The sequence below is a fragment of the Aquarana catesbeiana genome, linkage group LG02, assembly GCF_042186555.1.
Source record: "Aquarana catesbeiana isolate 2022-GZ linkage group LG02, ASM4218655v1, whole genome shotgun sequence".
NCBI classification, from domain to species: Eukaryota; Metazoa; Chordata; class Amphibia; order Anura; family Ranidae; genus Aquarana; species Aquarana catesbeiana.
This window is the reverse complement of record NC_133325.1, coordinates 488,374,982-488,396,649: the sequence shown is the minus strand read 5'-3', so window position 1 is coordinate 488,396,649 and position 21,668 is coordinate 488,374,982. Positions and strand designations below refer to the sequence as shown.

Genomic DNA, 21,668 nt, shown 5'->3' with positions numbered 1-21,668 from the left:
TGCCTCAAATTTTCCTGTCTCTTCATGTAATCCCAGGCAGATGTTGAGATCAGGGCTCTGTGAGAGCCAAACCATCACTTTCAGGACTCCTTGTTCTTCTTTATGTTAAAGATAGTTTTTGGTGGCATGGCTGTATGTTTAGGATCATTCTTCTGTTGCAGAATAGATTTGGTGCCAATCACATGCCTCCCTGATGGTATAGCATTATGGATAATTATCTGCCTGTATTTTTTAAAATTGAGGACACCATTGCTCCTGACCAAATCTCCAACTCCATTTGCAGAAATGCAGCCCCAGACTTGAAAGGGACCTCCACCATGCTTCACTGTTGCCTGCAGACACTAATCATTGTACCGCTCTCTTGCCCTTCAGCGCACAAACTGCCTCCTGCTACAGCCAAAAATTTCAAATTTTGGCTCATCAGTCCAGAGCTCCTGCTGCCATTTTTTGCACCCCAGTTCCTCTGTTTTCATGCATAGTCGAGTCGCCTTTTTTCCACACCGGAGGTATGGCTTTTTGGCCGCAATTCTTTCATGAAGACCCCTTCTGGACAGACTTCTTCAGAAAGTAGATGGGTGTACCTGGGTCCCAATGGTTTTCACCAGTTCTGTGCTGATGGCACTTCTGGACATTTTCCCATGTCAAAGAGAAGTAAGCATGATGTGTCTTTCATCTGCTACATTAAAGCGGAGTTCCAGTCATTTGTTTATTTATTAAAGGCAGCAGCTACAAAAACTGTAGCTGCTGACTTTTAATAAACACACTTTCACCTGTCCCACGATCCAGCGGTGCACTCACCGCAGCCGCGTTCGCCCCGTTTCCTCCCTTGGTGTTGCTGGCATCTTTACTATGGTCATCCAGCTGTGACAGCTTGCTGCTTCACAGCCAGATGCCCACTGCGTATGTGCGAGCGGCGTTGCGCTCTGTGACTGGTCCCATAGTCTTCTAGGACCTGTCATGTGTCCCAGAAGACTTCGGGAAGGAGAATTTCCCCTTCCGAAGGCAACCGGAACGGAAGTGGGAGCTGGTACCTGTCAAAATCGGGTACCTGCTCCCCCCTCCTCCCCAAAAGCTCCTCCCCAAAAGCTCAGTTTCAGGGGTCGGGGAGGAGGCCTTAAAGCGGAAGTTCAACTTTTGGGTGGAACTTCGCTTTAAGTTTCCTTGGCCGACAATTGTGTCTATAGTTCTCAACATTGCCTGTTTTTTGTGCTTAAATAGCACATCTTGAAACCTCAGTCTGCTTCAAAATCTTTGCCTGAGAGAGACCTTCCTGATGCAGTATAACTACCTTATGTCTTATTGCTGTGCTCAGTCTTGCCATGGTGTATGACCTGTGGCATTAAAACTGTCACACCAAATATTGAATTGATTTCGTTTTTTCTTTTGTTCGCTCACTTTGCATTTTGTAAATTGATAAATATAAACAATAAAACAAATATATATTTAAAGCATTCTTACTTTACAGCACAGTACTTTTGCACAGTACTGTATATATATATATATATAATATAATAATATAATAATAATAATAATAATATATATATACAGTATCTCACAAAAGTGAGTACATCCCTCACATTTTTGTAAATATTATATAAAATATTATATTATAGGAGAGGAAGAGGACTCCAGTGGCAACCTGTGAAGCTCTGATGAACTCCATGCCCAAGGGGGTTAAGGCAGTGCTGGAAAATAATGGTGGCCACACAATATATGGACACTTTGGGCCCAATTTGGACATTTTCACTTAGGGGTGTACACACTTTAGACATTAATGGCCGTGTGTTGAGTTATTTTGAGGGGACAGCAAATTTACACTGTTATACAAGCTGTACACTCATTACTACATTGTAGCAAAGTGTAGCAAAAGATAAAATAAAATATTTACAAAAATATGAGGGGTGTACTCACTTTTGTGAGATACTAGATAGATAGATAGATAGATAGATAGATAGATAGATAGATAGATAGATAGATAGATAGATAGATAGATAGATAGATAGATAGCATATATATACAGTATATATATATATAGAGAGAGAGAGAAAGAGAGAGAAAGAGAGAGAGAGAGAGAGAGAGAGAGAGTATATCTGACCTGTGTAAACAAACTATATTATGCTGTGACTATATGCCTTGGGAGGAAGTTACATAGAAGGTCTGTTTTTCTCTGATGCACCAAGTTTTCCTAGAATGCTGGCTTCCTATAAAAAATCAGCAGTCCAGTAAACGTATTGGATATGTATGTATTTAGTGTGGCCATATGAATGTAAGGATCCCTCTCAGTAGTTGGTTTGTGCCATGTTGACTCTGGACCTGCCCCAGTCACCTGCCTGTTGTTTGGAGATACTCTGCCATATTGTGTCACACTCCTTGGCCAGAAGCCCACTTGCTCACATTCTTGGTCCAGGCCTTTTACACAGAACAAAGGAATGCCCAGTCCAAAAGGCTTTTTAATGCTTTACTGCATAGTCACTTCAGCACAATTCCAATGGTCGCAAGCACTTTTCAGTACATTTAGCAGCACATGACTCACTGACAGAAGTCCACAGTGCAGAACACTGCACTCGCTTTCATGACTTTTGATGCAGAGGTCCAACAAGAGCAGAGCACATCAATATCTCACAAAACATTTACAACCATCTTTCCCAGATGTTACAGTCTGTTATCACAGGTGTTACTCATACAGGGTGTACCTCCCTCTCACACAAGGGAGATCCTTCACAGGCGCTCTAAACCAAGCAATGTAACCCGCTAGTTGAGGGTCAAGGCAGGCAAGGTTTCTCTGTCTGCTCCCCAGTGTCCCCACTCACCACCTTGACAGTTCAGCCCTCCAGAGGGCTCTCTATTGCAGATCCAGCACAGCACTACATCTTTGGTGATCAGGGGTGTCCTACTCCCATACCCCAAGTGCACTGGGCCCCACCCACAGCTGGCATATAAATGGGCACTATCTTCCCCCCATTACGTCACTACAGGAGGGGCAACAGATAAAGGGCCTAACACTTGTCAAAAAGTAGCCCAAAATGTATAAGCAATGCAAGAACTTTGAGCATTGTATATGATGATCAGGCTATGTATGCATTAACTTTTAAATGATAAGGCATTTTGGGTTCAGTGACAGCTGTAACCACTTTCTGCCAGATCCATTACCTATAGTTTTGTCTGTTTTGGCTCTGTGAATTATAGTTAGTATAGTTTCAGCTCCGGAAGGTATACCCCACTTCATGACCAGGCCATTTTTGCGATACGGAACCGCGTTACTTTAACAAACAATTGTGCAGTTGTGCGATGCTGTACACCAATAAAATGTTTGACCATTTTTCCCCACAAATAGAGCTTTCTTTTTGTGGTATTTGATCACCTCTGGGATTTTTATTTTTTGTGCTATAAACAAAATAGACCGACAATTTTGAAAAAGAAAAACAATATTATTTAAACTTTCTGCTATAAAACATAGCCAATAAAAAAATTTAAAAAATGTAATTTCTTCATAAATTTAGGCCAATATGTATTCTGCCACATATTTTTGGAAAAAAAAATCCCAATAAGCGTATATTGATTGGTTTGCACAAAAGTTATAGCGTCTACAAACTATGGGATATTTTTATTTATTTATTTTTTACTAGTAATGGTGGTGATCAGCGACTTATAGCAGGACTGCGATATTGCAGCAGACAAATCAGACATCTAACTGACACTTTGACACTTTTTGGGGACCAATGACACCAATACAGTGATGACACTGGCAGGAAAGGGATTAACATCAGGGGCGAACAAAGGTTTAAATTTGCTTATAGGGAGTGCGTACTAACTGTAGGATAGGTGCTTTGACTGGGGGAAGATAAAGATTCGTGTTCCTGCTTAGCAGAAACATAGGATCAGTACATTCCCCTCTCACAGAACAGCGGCCTGCCTTGTTTACATAGGCAGACCGCCGATCTGCCTGTCTCCCGAATGACTGACAGGTCCTGGGGGATATCGCATCCACCGGACCCGCTGATTGGCTCCCGCTGTGTCTAATCGCGCACCCCAGACCCAGAAGTGTCAGATCAAGTACTATCTGGCACAGAGTGGCAGCCCTGCCGTAGTATATGTGCGTGGGGTGGTCTGCAAGTGGTTAAAGCATTCTGTAGTTCTAGGGGTTTCACAGGAAAACACAACTGTACAAGCTAGCAAGTCCCAAATATTCAAAGTGTTGAAGGGTAACTCCATTTTTGTGGAAAGAAATATATTATGGCATATACAATTGCTACACAAGCTACATGGTAATTTAATATTAATAGAAATTGCTTATTTTTTTTAACCATCTGTAAAATTTAATGCAATCTGGTAAGTTGGAGGCATTCTGTACACAGTTAGTACAAAATGCCTCCAAAAATGTAATTTCCTGCTTGTGTGAAGACCTCTGCACTAATATACGTCAGGTTTAAAGGGTTTGTAAAGGTATTTTTTTTTTTACAAAAAAACATATCTATGCTTACCTACTCTGTGCCATTGAATGGCACAGAGAGACCAGGGAACCTCTTCTTTTTGGGTCCCCTGCTGGCGCTCCTAGCCCCTCCTCCATGTCCAGTGCCCCCGTGGAGTCCCTCTACTGCGTCCATTGACACAGACAGACTCGGCCCGTCCCCATTGTCACTGGCTTTGATTGACAGCATTTTTTGCAAAGTGCCCCAGCAAAGCCAGCAAGACCCAGAAGTGAGGGGAGAAACGATCTGCGGACATGCACTGTGCTGGATCGAAAGGGGTCTCAGGTAAGTAAAGGGTGGCTGAGGGGGCGATGCTGACACCTAAACATTTTTTACCTTAATACAAGGAATGCCTTTAAAGCGGTAGTAAACTGCACTTTTTTTTGTTTAAATCCTGCAAAACAGTGGTATAATGTGCTAGTATGAATTGCATGCTAGCACATTATGAAATGCTTATCATAGAATTAAGCCCTCCAGCATTGCGCTGTCACTCCTGACAGGGCTTCCATCATCACCCGGTCTTCCTTCCAGGTTTGCATGCTCCGACCGTCTGATTGGCTGAGCCGCGATGAGGTCACTCCTGTGTATGCCCGTGGGAGTCATGAACCACTGCACAGAGTTCTAAAGGGACGGCACAGGTATGCCTTCCCTTCAAAGCGCATGCGCTGATGACATCACTGGCTGCATGCAGTGTGTATATCTTCTAAACAGCGCAGGTTTAGGAAATATTCGCTGCACCCACAGGTAAGCCTTATTATAGGCTTACCTGTATGTACAAATTAAAAAAACTGTTTACTACCACTTTAAGGCATCCTCTGCAACAAAAATTCGATTTTTGGTGAGACAGTCCCTAATGCCCTGTACACACGACCGGTTTTTCCATTGGAATAAACTCTGAAGGTTTTTTCCATGGAGTTCCGACGGAATTCCACTCAAGCTGTCTTGCATACATACGGTCACACCAAATTCCGACCATCCAGAACGCGATGACATACAACACGTACGACGGGACTAGAAAACGGAAGTTCAATAGCTAGTAGCCAATAGCTTCCGTCTCGTACTTGCTTCAGAGCATGCGCCGTTTTTGGTGCGTCGGAACAGCATACAGACGAGCGGTTTTTCTGATAGTAATTTGTTCCGTCGGAAAAATATAGAACATGTTCTTTATCTAAGTCTGTCTGAATTTTCGATGGAAAAAGTCAGATGGGGCATACACACGATCAGAATATACGATAAACAGCTCCCATCGGACTCTTTCTGTTGGAAAGTCCACTCGTGTGTATGCGATATAAGGGTTAATCATTTCTTTAGGGATGCAGACACTTAAACTCTCTCATCAGAACAATCAAAATGCATGGGCTGATTAAAACAAATTAGTCACCACATTCATACTGTGTATAGGATATTAACTAACAAAGTTATTCTTTTAGGGCAGAAACAGGTAGGAACCAAGTTTGATAAAACTCCCACAATATACATTAATCACCCAGAGGGGTTTTTTTGTTTGTTGTTTTCCTGGCGATGATCTGCGATTCATGGCAATGATTTGCGATTTTTAGCAGGACTTCGACATTGTGGCGCACAGATCAGACACTTTTTTGGGACTAGTGACACTTATATAGTGATGATCAGTGCTATAAAAATGCACTGATGCACTGTATAAATGACACTGGCAGGGAAGGGGTTAACACGAGGGGCGATCAAAGGGTTAAATGTTCCCTAGGGAGGTGTTTCTAACTATGGGGTTAGTGGACTGACTGGGAGTACAGTCACTGGGAACAGGCAATATCACTCTACCCCCCTGACAGAACAGGGATCTGCTTTGTTTACACTAGAAGATCCCTGTTCTGCCTCTCTGCGGAGCGATCGCGGGTGGCCGGTGGACATCAAATCCGCCAGACCGACTGATTGGCTCCCCTGCTAGCGAAACGGCACATGCACGCCCATAGATCGCCGTGTACGCGTACAATGACAGCGATTCACGCAGGAGAGCCAACTTGGTCGGCAACAGGTTAAGGAAGGCAGTATTTTAGCAAGTAGCATTAAGATGTGAAATACCACCAAGACAGCATATCTCTTGGATACATGTGCATCCAAACAAGGAACTAAATGAATAAAAATGTATGTAGACTTATGAACATATTTGTTATTACAAAAAACGAGCTGTTTACTGCCAGAAAGACGTAAGAAAATAAAAGTTAGGCAAACAGCTAAATACACAGTTCAAGCACTTCAGATGACTGGATTGTTTACAATGCACAATTCAGTGTAGGCTGTCACTGATTTTGTGCAGACAAGCTCCCATTTAAATTGCACAAGGCTTCTCCAGCAGCTGGAACCTGTAACACAATAGTCTAAGTTGGTGAAGTAAAATTATATACATAAAACTATTTTTCAGAAATAAAAAAACTGATAATTGGCATGTGCATATGTATTCACCCCTTTGTTATGAAGCCCATTAAAAGCCCAATTACCATCAGAAATCACGTAATTAGTGAAATGATGTCAACCTATGTGAAATCTAAGTGTCACATGATCTGTCATTACATATACACACCTTTTTGAAAGGCCCCAGAGGCTGCAACACCTAAGCAAGAGGCACCACTAACCAAACACTGCCATGAAGACCAAGGAACTCTCCAAACAAGTAAGGGACAATGTTGTTGAGAAGTACAAGTCAGGGTTAGGTTATAAAAAATATCCAAATCTTTTATGATCCCTATGAGCACCATCAAATCTATCATAACCAATGGAAAGAACATGGCACAACAGCAAACCTGCCAAGAGACGGCCGCACACCAAAACTCACTGACCGGGCAAGGGGGGCATTAATCAGAGGGGCAGCACAGAGACCTAAGGTAACCCTGGAGGAGCTGCAGAGTTCCACAGCAGAGACTGAAGTATCTGTACATAGGACGACAATAAGCCGTACGCTCCATAGAGTTGGGCTTTATGGCAGAGTGGCCAGAAGAAAGCCATTACTTTCAGCAAAAAAACCAAAATGGCACATTTTGAGTTTGCGAAAAGGCATGTGGGAGACTCCCAAAATGTACAGAGGAAGGTGCTCTGGTTTGATGAGACTAAAATTGAACTTTTTGGCCATCAAAGAAAACGCTATGTCTGGTGCAAACCTAACATATCACATCACCCAAAGAACACCATCCCCACAGTGAAACATGGGGGTGGCAGCATCATGCTGTGGGTATGCTTTTCAGCAGTCGGGACTGGGAAACTGGTCAGAGTTGAGGGAAAGATGGATGGTGCTAAATACAGGGATATTCTTAAGCAAAACCTGTACCACTTTGTGTGTGCTTTAAGGCTAGGATGGAGGTTCACCTTCCAGCAGGACAATGACCCCAAACATACTGCTAAAGCAACACTTGAGTGGTTTAATGGGAAACATGTAAATGTGTTGGAATGGCCTAGTCAAAGCCCAGTGCTCAATCCAATAGAAAATCTGTGGTCAGACTTAAAGATTGCTGTTCACAAACGCAAACCTTCCAACTTGAAGGAGTTAGAGCAGTTTTGCAAGGAGGAATGGGCAAAAATCCCAGTGGTACGATGTGGCAAGCTCATAAAGACTTATCCAGCCGCAAAAGGTGGCTCTACAAAGTATTGACTTTAGGGGGGTGAATCGTTATGCACATTGACTTTTTCTGTTATTTTGTCCTATTTGTTATTTGCTTCACAATAAAAAAAAAAAAACATCTTCAAAGTTGTGGGCATGTTCTGTAAATTAAATGATGCAAATCCTCAAACAATCCATGTTAATTCCAGGTTGCGAGGCAGCAAAACACGAAAAATGCCAAGGGGGTGAATACTTTTGCAAGGCACTGTATTTGCAGTGACCTATAATATAATAAACCAGCTCAGATATAATAGGCTGGAAGTTTTCTAAATTATATGGAAATTTCAATCTGCCTGCCATTTTGGAAAGTCCCCTTCTAACTCCTCATAGTTCACACATCTAAAAAACAGAGGTGTAGATCAAAACATTAAGGCCCCTTTCACAGTATGTCATTCCATTTTGATGTGTTACTGCATACCGGTATTTTGCATATTAATATGTTGCATCATGGAGCCATTTCATCAAGAATAGCCTTGCAATGTAAGAAAAACACAATTTGTACCTTTTTTAATGCTGCACACCATAACCCAAGGCTTGTCGGATGCAGTGCAGGTCTGCTGGCACCTAATGTAATTGTTCATTTGAACCACTCAGAGTGCCACATCTTAGGATACACTGAGGTACTGTGCAGAATTACTATCCTTTCCAATAATTTAATTCTCATAACCTCTTCCTACGCTAACTAAACCCTCTTACACTTGTATTTAGATCGGCGGGTGATCCAGGCACCTACACCATATAGTGTGGTGGTTAGTTGGAGAAACTTCCCTGCAGGTTAACAAGTAGACACCTTTTGCATTCAAACCTATGAAGAACCCTGTACCCCAGGCACTCTGCACACTGTCATTGCATCTGCCTGTCACCTGTTAACTCTACCATTGACTTTCTGACACCGAAGCTGTCTCTCAGAATTCCTAACACTGCACCCCAGTACCTCAGACACTGCACCTATCTGCCAGCCAGCACCCCCTTGCCACCCAGCAAGTCCACCACTTTCACTTTTATCCCTGCTTATTCCCTATCTCTTGAGTTTCTGGTCTCTCTGCCATACTTCCTCCTCCCTCTGGTGGCATCACCTTCTCTTCATTGTTGCCTGTAGATGCATATCATCTCCCAGAGACTCAAAAGCTTTGCTTGTTTAAGAGATCTGGAAGAGGACCCTTAAAACTGAGTGTCTCTTGAGCTTCCTGGGAACCTGGGAAGAAGTCCAGGAAGGAGTGCTCTGGCCTCTGGGGAGTGGCCTTTGGCAGTGCACAAAGTGTGTATTCCCCACAGAAGATAGAAGCCAAACACGAAGATGCTATTGTAAACCTGCCAATCTTCTCCATTACTACAGGAGCCTTCCAATGCTGCAGCCATCATGTGGAAGCCCACTATCCACATTTATTCTTTATATCGTTTACTATTTAAGGTAAGCAATAGCATTTATTTGAAACCACTATTTATCACTCTTCCCTCCTAAACTATTTAACCATCTATATTAATATTTGGAATATGCAATCTATTGTATATACCATGATAGAACTAAGTGGGAAACTAAAACTAAATTTAGAACTTTTGCTGAGATTTAAAGAATATGTAAACCCAACATTCCATATTCCTGATAAAAGCATGCTGTACCATGTGCTTGCATTAAAAAGTATCCAGTTCTCTTTGTATTGCTTCCTTTGTGTGAAATCCCTGGTGTCCCTGCCAAACCCTTTTTTTTCTATTAAAAACTGACTACACTAGGCATGAGAGTACAGTGTGGTAAGTTTGTTGGCTCTGCTATGAACTCAGCCTGCTCTTCTTCAACTACGACTTCTGCTAAAGTCTGCTCCTGACATTTTAATAGGGAAGAATCTGCGATCGTGTGACCTTTGTGATTGGCTGTCACATGATCGGGAGCCGTCTCACTGGCTTCTATTCATTAGCAGTGAGCGAGCTCTCAGCACAGGAACGTGGTTCCCCAATGATGCATATGTGCAGCGTGTGATAATTCACACCCTTTTGCTAGTGCAGCCATGTGTTATGCAGGCAGCAACTGGTTAAGAAAGGGAGATGTGCTACAGTTGTCACTGTAGATCATCCAGGTAGCTCTAGATCACATGGTCTTCAGAAGGTTACATCTTTTTGATGCTAAGCCATGCTAGTACTTAATATCTCTTTTGAAATTTGTAAGATCTCTCTTCAAAAACTTGCCATTTGAGCCTGGAGTTTACTCTTGGGTTTGGTAAGCATTGGGTTGTGTATTTGTACATGCATAATGTCCTTAAATACCCTTTTAATTTCTTGAAAAGGGCCTAAAGTGAGATGAATATTGACTGCTACTGAGACTGACACTCCCCTAGCTTCAAAGCACAGTACCTGTTTCTCCTTAACCAGACTTCTGACTTACCATCTGCTAAAACCAATGGTCACTACTTCATACTCCTACACTGAGACCTCTCTTCTGCCTTTGATACAGTTGACCATTCACCAGCGCTGCTGGTGCAGCAACGCTGTGGGCTGTATCTGAAGTGCCCATAGTGTTGATCTGTGCCCATTCATGCCTCATACGTGCCTAATATATGCCCATCTATGCCCATCGGTGCTTCATACATGCCTATCCGTGCCTCATATATGCCCATTCATGCCTCATACATGCCCATCCGTGCCGCATACATGCCCATCCATGCCTCATACAGTACATGTCCATCTGTGCCTCATACATGCCCATCCATGCCTCATACATCCCCATCTGTGCCTCATACATGCCCATCTGTGCCTCATACATGCCTCATACATGCCCATATGTGCCTCATCCATGCCCATCCATGCCCCATACCTGTTCATTCATGCCTCATCCGTGCCCATCCCATGCCTCATCCATACCCATCTGTGCCTCATCCGTGCCCATCCGTGCCTCATTCATGCCCATCTGTGCCTCATACATGCCTCATACATGCCTTATACATGCCCATCTGTGCTTCATCTGTGCCTTATCCATGCCTCATGCATGCCCATGCTTCATACATGCCCATCCGTGCCTCATCTGTGCCTCATCCGTGCATATCCATGCTTCATCCGTGCCCATCCATGCCTCATGTGTGCCCATCCATACCACATCCATGCCACATCAGTGCTCATCCGTTCCCATCCATGCTAATCCATACCTCATCCGTGCCCATCCATGCCACATCAGTGCTCATCCATGCCACATCAGTGCTCATCCATGCCTCATCCATGCCACGTCATTGCTCATCCATGCCACATCCATGCCACATCAGTGCTCATCCATGCCACATCAGTGCTCTTCTGTGCCACATGCACTCCACATCAGTGCTCATCCATACCTCATCCATGCCACATCAGTGCTCATCCTGATGGTGCTCCCTGCATGTTGGGCCTCTGTATGTGGCCAGACTGTGGAAAATGTATTTTGGGGTGTGATTTTTGCTATGTGTTAAAAATATCTTATAAATTGACCACTTTGTGTAAAAAAATGCATTTTCATTTTCTTTCCATATTTTCCAAAAACTTGTGGAAAAAAATGACATGTTCAAAAGACTCATTATGCCTCATGGAATATACGCTGGGGTGTTTTCTTTCCAAAATGGGGTCATTTTGTGGGTGTTTCCATTGTCCTGGTTCTCCAAAAAGTCAACTTCAAAAGTGTGATAGGTTGGCAAGAAATTAAATGTGTAATTTATGTCCCTAGAACACCTGATGGTGTTACCTGCATGTTGGGCCTCTGTATGTGGCCAGGCTGTGAAAAAGTCCCACACATGTGGTATTGCCATACTCAGGAGGAGTAGAAGAATGTATTTTGGGGTGTATTTGCAAGTATGCATATGCCATGTGAGAGAAATAACCTGTTACTATGACAATTTGTGGGGAAAAAAAAACGAAAAAAAAAAAAACTTTATTTTGCAAAGAATTGTGGGAAAAAAAATTACAACTTCAAAAAACTAAATACGTTTGAATTTCTACTTTCCAAAAATGGGTCATTTGGGGGGTATTTGTACTTCCCTGGCTTGTTAGTGTCTCAAGTCAGTACATCAGGTGTGATCAATTTCAGTAATTGGCACCATAGCTTGTAGACTCTATACCGTTAACAAGACCAAATAATATACACTGATTTGATTTTGGGTACTTTTACCATAGATATGTAGCAGTATCATAGGTGTGCCCAGCTTATTGCATTAGGGTGTGCACCCCAAATGTATTAAAACATGGACAGTGTTAGTAGGCAGTGGACTTTTCTGTAGGGCCAAGGTTGGTGTCAGTAGGGCAGTGGACAGTGTAAATAGTTTTTTATTTCTATTTTATTTTTTTTACAACTTTTTAGGAGCCCCATTGGGGGGCTTTGGTGAAATATCAACAGGGGGAATCTGCACCGCACAGGGTGATTAGGGTGTGCCCAGGCACACCAGGCACACCCCCTGCGCACACCTATGAGCAGTATAAATTTATGAAGAAAAATTACTAATTTGCAAAATTTTATAGCCGAATCAAAGAAAAATGCATTTTTTTACAAAATTTTTGGTCTTTTTTCATTTATAGCGCAAAAACTAAAAAACCCAGAGGTGAAAAAATACCACCAAAAGAAAGCTCTATTTGTGTGGAAAAAAGGGCAACAATTTCACATGGGTACAGTGTTGCATGACTGACTAATTGTCATTCAAAATGTGTCATTCAAAATACACTGAAAGATGAAAATTGGCCTGGTTAGGAAGGGGGTATAAGTGCCCGATGGGCAAGTGGTTAAGCAATAGACAGCATGGGTTCAAAAAGAACAAACAAATCTACTTTCTTTTGATAAGGAGGAGAGCAAAAACTTAGATAAATGAGTGGTGGTGAATATAGTATACTTGGACTTTGCAATCATTAGTCACTACTCAGTGAATACGATCTTTTATGTCTTTTAATGTGATTTATTTATTTATTTATTTTTTTTTTTTTTAATTAGTTAAAGTGGCACCAGGTTCTGCAATGTTCAGCAATGCCTTGGGAAAAGGGGGTGGGCATCACAAAAAAACAATGCTAAACGTGGAAGTGCAATTTTTTAAAATTTCATTTAAAAATGTTTTAATACATTAATTTATAAGAGTATGTGTATATACAGTACATACAGTATCTCACAAAAGTGAGTATACCCCTCACATTTTTGTAAATATTTTATTATATCTTTTTCTGTGACAACACTGAAGAAATGACACTTTGCTATGATGTAAAGTAGTGAGTGTACAGCTTGTATAACAGTGTACATTTGCTGTCCCCTCAAAATAACTCAACACACAGCCATTAATGTCTAAACCACTGGCAACAGAAGTGAGTACACCCCTAAGTGAAAATGTCCAAATTGGGCCCAAAGTGTCAATATTTAGTGTGGCCACCATTATTTTCCAGCACTGCCTTAACCCTCTTGGGCATGGAGTTCACCAGAGCTTCACAGGTTTCCGCTGTAGTTCCCTTCCACTCCTCCATGATGAAATCACAAAGCTGGTGGATGGTGGAGACCTTGCATACCTCCACCTTCCATTTGAGGATGCCCCACAGATGCTCAATAGGGTTTGGATCTTTTGACATGCTTGGCCAGTCCATCATCTTTACCCTCAGCTTCTTTAGCAAGGCAGTGGTCATCTTGGAGGTGTGTTTGGGGTTGTTATCATGTTGGAATACTGTCCTGCGGCCCTGTCTCCAAAGGGTGGGGTCATGCTCTGCTCCAGTATGTCACAGTACATGTTGGCATTCATGATTTCCTCAATGAACTGTAGCTCCCCAGTGCCGGTAGCACTCATGCTGCCCCAGACCATGACACTCCCACCACCATGCTTGACTGTAGGCAAAACACACTTGCCTTTGTACTCCTCACCTGGTTGCCGCCACACATGCTTGACACCATCTGAACCAAATAAGTTTATCTTGGTCACATCAGACCACAGGACATGGTTCCAGCAATCCATGTCCTTAGTCTGCTTGTCTTCAGCAAACTGTTTGTGGGCTTTCTTGTGCATCATCTTTAGAAGGGGCTTCCTTCTGGGGCAACAGCCATGCAGACCAATTTGATGCAATGTACGGCCTATGGTCTGAGCTGCCCCCCACCCCTTCAACCTCTGCAGCAATGCTGGCAGCACTCATACGTCTATTTCTCAAAGACAACCTCTGGATATTACTCTGAGCAAGTGCACTCAACTTCTGTGGTCGACCATGGCGAGGCCTGTCCTGAGTGGAATCTGTCTTGGCCACCGTACTGCAGCTCAGTTTCAGGGTCTTGGCAATCTTCTTATAGCCTAGGCCATCTTTATGAAGAGCAACAATTCTTTTTCTCAGATCCTCAGAGAGTTCTTTGCCATGAGGTGCCATGTTAAACTTCCAGTGACCAGTATGAAAGAGTGAGAGTGATAACATCAAATTGCTCCCCATTCACACCTGAGACCTTGTAACACTAACGAGTTACATGACACTGGAAAGGGAAAATGGCTAATTGGGCCCAAGTGGACATTTTCACCTAGGGGTGTACTCACTTTTGCTGCCAGCGGTTTAGACATTAATGGCTGTGTGTTGAGTTATTTTGAGGGGACAGCAAATATACACTGTTATACAAGCTGTACACTCACTACTTTACATTGTAGAAAAGTGCCATTTCTTCAGTGTTATCACATGAAAAGATATAATATAATATTTTAATATTTACAAAGATGTGAAGGGTGTACTCACTTTTGTGAGATATTGTATATAAAAACACAAACCCACACGTGCATGTGTGTTTGAGCTTTGGGGTGCACACCCTAATACAATAGGCAGCGCACAGCTACGTTGGCGCTCTATAAATCCAGTATAATAATAATAATATCATCATAAAAACAAGCTATGGGTATCAGTCTTGCCATTAGCGCACTTTTTCTGCAACTGGCTTGGGGAGTTGGTTAAAGGCAAACACGTGTTGCATGTTACCGGTTGCTGCTTTTCAACTAAGCATTAATCAGGGAATTTTAGTAGACACTTTGCTAAGAAAGATTGACGCCATCAGTTGAGAGTGGTCTGTTTCCTGTAAATACGTGCCTGTTGTGGCCTGCTTCTCTGCTATGCACTCCTTATCCCATTATACATTTACTTGCAGCATAAATGAATCAAGTGACCATGTCTGCCTATTACAGTGCAGAGAAGTAGTGTACATTGAAGATGTCCTAACCCAACAGTGAAATATCTAAACAGTAATTGGATACGTAAATATTTGGACAGAGACTTGGGGAAAGCATCTGGCATTTGTATGGTAGAGGAACTGCCTCGAAGAAAATATGTTGGAATCTCAGACTCCAAGGAACTGCAGAGAGCGTTCTCAAAAAATCAAAACACTAATTCCTTTTTAAAATTGTCTAAATAGAATTAAGACTACATTTTGGAATTTACAGTATGTAACATTCCCATATGAATTTAAATTAAATGTACGGTGATCATGCACATATTTTCTATCTTTATTGAAAATGGCCATTAGTTTAAAAGTGTGCTTTTGAGCTTCTTATTTCTCAGGTAAATATGAATTATTGCGTGTTAGTTAGTCTTTTAAATTTTAGCCAGAAAGTGGAAGCCTGGTGCTTCTTTTAACCACTGTGTTGTGAAAAAGCATGTTGTTTACAGAGTTTAATAGCTCAAGTTGAATCTGTCCTGGCATCAATCCTGTTTAACCCCATAGTGCCAACTGTACGCACATATGCGGCCACGGCTTTCAGGGGTTATCGCGAGTGAGAGCAATAATTCTAGCACCAGACCTCCTTTGTAACCCTAACCTGGTAACCGCTATTTTATTTAAAGCATCGCCTATGGAGATTCGTAGGTACCGTAGTTTGTCACCATTCCATGAGTGTGTGCAATTTCAAAGCATGACATGTTAGGTCATATATATATATTGTTTGGGGGTTCTATGTAATTTTCTAGCAAAAAATACGGATTTTAACTTAGCAGGCAACAAGTGTCAGAAATAGGCTTAGGCATGAAAGGGTTAATTAATAAATGATCTAGAGGATGGGATAAACAGCCCAATCTCAGTATTTGCGGATGATAAAAAACTAAGCAGGGCAATAACCTCTATGCAGGATGTGGAAACCTTACAAGAGGACTTAAACAAAATAATGTGGTGGGCAACTACATGGCAAATGAGGTTTAATGTTGAAAAATGTGAGGTAATGTAATTGGGTGCCAAAAATATGAACGTAAGTTACACGCTAGGGGGAGAACCTCTGGGGGAATCTAGGACTGAAAAGGACCTGGGGGTCCTAGTAGATGACATGTTCAGCAATGGCATGCAATGTCAGGCTGCTGCAAGCAAAGCCAATAGAATATTTGCATGCATTAAAAAAGGGGATTCACTCCAGAGATAAAACGATAATTCTCCCACTCTACAAGTCTCTAGTCCGGCCACATCTTGAGTATGTCGTCCAGTTCTGGGCACCAGTCCTCAAGAAGGATGTGCTGGAACTGGAGAGAGTCCAGAGAAGGGCAAAGACTACAAGCATTGAACTTATTCTCTTTGGAGATGAGAGACTTGAGAGGGGACATGATATAAATGTACAAATACCATAATGGCGACCCTAGCATAGGGAAATCCGTCGGACTGCGTCGGACAATTCGACTGTGTGTGGGCTCCAGCTGACTTTTTTTTCCCCAAAAGTCAGACGGACCTAGAAATAAAACATGTTTCAAATCTTTCCGACGGACTCGAGTCCAGTCGAAAAGTCCGCTCATCTGTATGCTAGTACGACACAAAAACCGAAGCTAGGGCAGCTATTGGCTACTGGCTATGAACTTCCTTATTTTAGTCCGGTCGTACGTCATCACGTACAAATACGTCGAACCTTGGTTGATCGTGTGTAGGCAAGTCCGTTCATTCGAAAGTCGGTTGGAAAGTCCGTTGGAAAGTCCGCCGGACCTAGTCCGTCGAAAAGTCCGCCCGTGTGTACGCGGCATAATAGGCATTTTCCTTTTGTTTTTACTACAGTATTGCCCCATACACACGGTCGGACATTGATTGGACATTCCGACAACAAAATCCTAGGATTTTTTCCGACGGATGTTGGCTCAAACTTGTCTTGCATACACACGGTCACACAAAGTTGTCGGAAAATACGATCATTCTGAACGCGGTGACGTAAAACATGTACGTCGGGACTATAAACGGGGCAGTAGCCAATAGCTTTCATCTCTTTATTTATTCTGAGCATGCGTGGCACTTTGTGCGTCGGATTTGTGTACACACGATCAGAATTTCAACGGATTTTGTTGTCGGAAAATTTTATAGCCTGCTCTCAAACTTTGTGTGTCGGAAAATCCGATGGAAAATGTGTGATGGAGCCCACACACGGTCGGAATTTCCGACAACAAGGTCCTATCACACATTTTCCGTCTGAAAATCCGACCATGTGTACAGGGCATAAGTGTGGTTATTGAGGTATTGAGGTTCTATTTTGCTTTCAGACGAGGCAGTGGCATGCTGCTAATAAAAGGCAGCTCCAAGAATAGATAGAAGGCCAACAACAAGTGAAAGCTGCACTTTGAGAACCTAAATTTAGAAAGGGCCCTATTAATATAAAATAAATACCAGATAAGGGCTTTTGGGCAAATGAAAAACTGTGAACATGGAGGGAGGGGAGAGATTGTCTCTACAGCAGCTTCCAATACACTGACACTATGGCTGCTCGGAGCCTCCTCCCCCTTTTAGTGAGGAGGGTGACTTATGTAAAAGCCCTTTTACTGGCCCTTGCCAATGGTTCAATGGCTATGCAAAGTATTCTGGATGAAAATAAATAAATAAATCAGGCAAAAAATTGCCAGGGCCATAAATTTCAAAATGATAGGATTTTGCCAAGAAACCAAGATTGAATGCCTCAAAGCTTCTTTCTACCATAGACAGGAGAAGGTCCGTGACACATGCTACCCATGGTCAATCTTTTTCTATTCTACCTCTTACCAGCAGTTGATCGACCCTCAAGGCTCCACCTAGCGCAGGAGTCTCCAAACATTCTAAACAAAGGGCCTATTTACTGTCCTTCAGACTTTAGGGGGGCCAGACTAGGTCCAGTAGAGTAAAAAATGCCCTATCTTTGCTGTAAGTGGAGGAATAATGCCCCATCGTTGGTATCAGTGGAAGGAATAGTGCCCCATCGTTGGTATCAGTGGAAGGAATAGTGCCCCATCGTTGGTGTTAGAGGGAATAATTGTGCCCTTTTGTTGGTGTAAGTGGAAGGAATAGTGCCACCCTGTTGGTGTCAGTGGAAGGAATAGTGGCCCATTGTTGGTATCAATGGAAGGAATAGTGCCCCCTCCTTGATGTCAATGAGAAAAATTGTGCTCCATCATTGATATCAGTGGGAGGAATTGTGCCCGTTTGATGGTGTTACTAGGAGAAATAATGCCCCATTTTTTGTGTCAGTGACAGGAATTATGCCCCATTGTTGGTGTTAATGAATGGACTAGTACCCCAAGGGACAGATAAAGGCAAGCAAAGATACGATTTCGGCCACCGGGCCAGAGTTTGTAGACCGATGGCTTAGAACATTCTAATTGGGCCAATATGTATTTATTGAGTCAGTTACTCCATACTGCTGCACCCCCCCCCCTTTCCTCTCCCTCACACCCCCCTTTTTTATCCTCATTTTCTTTTTGTTTGCTCCCTCTTGTTAATTAGTTTTAAAAGATTGGTCAAAAAGTATATGACAGAGATCTCTGGCAAGCAGCCTGTGAAGGAAATACAACTGTTAAATTGTTTGGGAAGTTTTCATGGACCTTTAATATAATGCTAACATGTGTGTCCTTGGCCTTTACATGAGTTGCTGTGTTATTGACTGTACTGTGACTCCTCAGCTGTCTTATCAATGTAATGATGTCTGTATACGCAGTCTGTAAAACCCTTGCCTTTTGCTTAACAAAGAGTAAAAAAAAAAAAAAAGACCAACATTGTGGTGAAACTGAACTAATCCCTAGTCATCCCTCACTTAAAAATTTGCAACATCTTATTGCCATATGATAATATGAATGAGAATCTTTACAAAGTAAAAACTTGGACTTAAAGCGACATTTAACCCAAAATCAAATATATAATAAATTGCAGCTTATCAGTTCTAATGCCGCGTACACATGAGCGGACTTTCCGGCAGACTGTGTGTGCTCCAGCGGACTTTTTTTCCCCAAAAGTCCGACGGACCTAGAAATAAAACACGTTTCAAATCTTTCCGACGGACTCGAGTCCAGTCAAAAAATCTGCTCGTCTGTATGCTAGTCCGACGGACAAAAACCGACACTAGGGTAGCTATTGGCTACCAGCTATCAACTTCCTTATTTTAGTCTGGTCGTACGTCATCACGTACGAATCCGTCGGACTTTGGTTGAATGTGTGTAGGCAAGTCCGTTCGTTCGAAAGTCCGTCGGAAAGTCCGTCAGAAAGACCATAGGAAAGACCGTCGGACCAGTCTGGTCGAAAAGTCCACCCGTGTGTACAGGGCATTAGATGTAGTGGTTACATTAGTTTTAATTTTTGCTTTATTTTCACCTAGTGGTCCAGCCAGCAAGTGTGTTGTTTTTCAACTAACTTTAACAGACCAAGCTGTCAAGTAGCAGTTAGAGCGTTGAGACAAACCATTTGACATTAACAGGGGTGCTTACAGTGGTCAGCTGTTAATAATTTATGGAAAGCTTTATCTCAAATGGAAAAAAACTGTTTGCTGTAACTGCTTATAAAGTGTTAGCTGGAGCTCAGCTTCAATTTGTTAGTCAAGCCCATCTGAATCTGTTATGCCGCGTACACACGATCGGAAATTCCGCCAGCAAAACTCCGATGAGAGCTTTTTGTCAGAAAATGTGACCGTGTATATGCTCCATCGGTCTTTTGCTAGCGGAATTCCTTACTTTATGGAGATACAGTATATATTTCTTTTTTTGGGTTTTCATAGTTACTCAGATAAGACCAAATTCCTACGGCTGTCATGTAGGATTGATTTTTTTAGCCCTGTATGTAACTGGTTGGGTAATTTTAGATTTATGTGCAAAAGGTTCAAATGTCTTTCATAAAATATTCAATCAAAATTATAATCCAGCTATCAAGTCAGTATTACGAATATTAAAACTGTAAAAGGGAGTACCCTGATCAGTTAGGGTATATTTCTTATAAACTAACATGCTGCAGAGGTTGATGTACGATGGTTGATATTGTTTCTTGTGGAAAGAAAGAAGGCTTTGAATGGCTGGAATTAAAATTAATTCAAGCACAGGGGATTTGAAATTGTCGTTTTTTTTTTTTAATGTACATTAAGAGCCCATTCACACAGCCCATTCACACAGCCCATTCACACAGGGGCAACACGACTTCCAGCGCGACTTTGGGAGGCAACTTGGACACAACTTGAGTATGAATCACAGCGCGACTTGGGGCGACTTACAACACAATTTGAAGTCGCCTCCAGGACAGGGAACTTTACAAGTGGCCAATCAGAGCTTATCAGCTGTGTGTGAGAAGGAGGGGGCTGGCTGTTTAGTGGCGTAAATTACTTTCTGTTTCTTTTCTGCTTCCTGTAAAGTTGCCTCAGTATGTACAGTGATCAGACTTGGAGGCAACTTCCATTGAAATCAAGGGGTACAAGTCGCCTTCTAGTCAGATTGAAGTAGTACAGGAACCTTTTCTGAAGTCAGAGCGACTGCAGTAGTGTGCATTAAGACGGATCCATTCACTTACATTGATTTTTTCATGTAGCGCGACTTGAGGTGACTAGGGGCGACTTGGGGCGAAAAAAAATGTGTATCACACCTATAAGTTGAGAGAGATTTGCTTGAAGATAGAGAATATACATATCTTAATTGTTTTATTGATTCCCTAGGGGGTCAAAAACTGGCTGGTTAAAGTATGGTTCTTTGAACCTAAAATTAATTTGTATGTTTTATTCTTGCAGTAAAATACAAAGATTTGGCAAAAAATTGGGAACCTGTGCTGGATAAAAGATAATGCTTTCTTAAACAGCTTTAATTTTTATTCACCCTTAAATAAAAAATAAAGCAGCCCTGTTTCCCACCTTCTAATGTGGACTTGCATCCAAAGCTAGGGTATATTTTTACTCAAAAGTGGGGCACACCACCATTTCTTGTGTGGATAGTTTGCAAGAACGTATAATGTGCATGCTTCACGCTGGAGAATTAGGTCACATGCATTCACAGGTAGGGTGTACACAGTCTAGTTTGGAGCACAGTGCTGTGCATTATGGAAGCTCTCTATTTTACACTGATATACTACTTTGTCCTAGGTTTTGAATTGTTCCATTTGGAGACTAGATTAGTTTTCTGATGAAGGATCCTTTGCCTGAAAAATGCATTAAGGTTTCTAAACTTTCCAAGGCCTCAATGCCGATTCTGCCTACCCAGAAGACATACCAGATTCTGGGTAGTTTTGTATATACTGAATGGAATATGTAAATATAATTTGTGGATTCATTTATTTAAAAGAGAAGTATGGCTTTCCAAAAAACAAAAGTTTGTACTCACTTAGGTGGATGCATCTTCAATCCAATGCTGCATCCGTCCCCCGACGGCTCTGTTGTGAGAATGCTCTAACATTGTTGATTGCTCAG

At 42.1% G+C, this 21,668-nt stretch overlaps 1 protein-coding gene across 1 annotated transcript in view; it reads left to right on the top strand.

The window, feature by feature from the left end:
* Nucleotides 1-21,668, top strand: part of WNT2B (Wnt family member 2B) — a 161,864-nt gene that overhangs the window by 102,905 nt on the left and 37,291 nt on the right. The window lies entirely within an intron of this gene.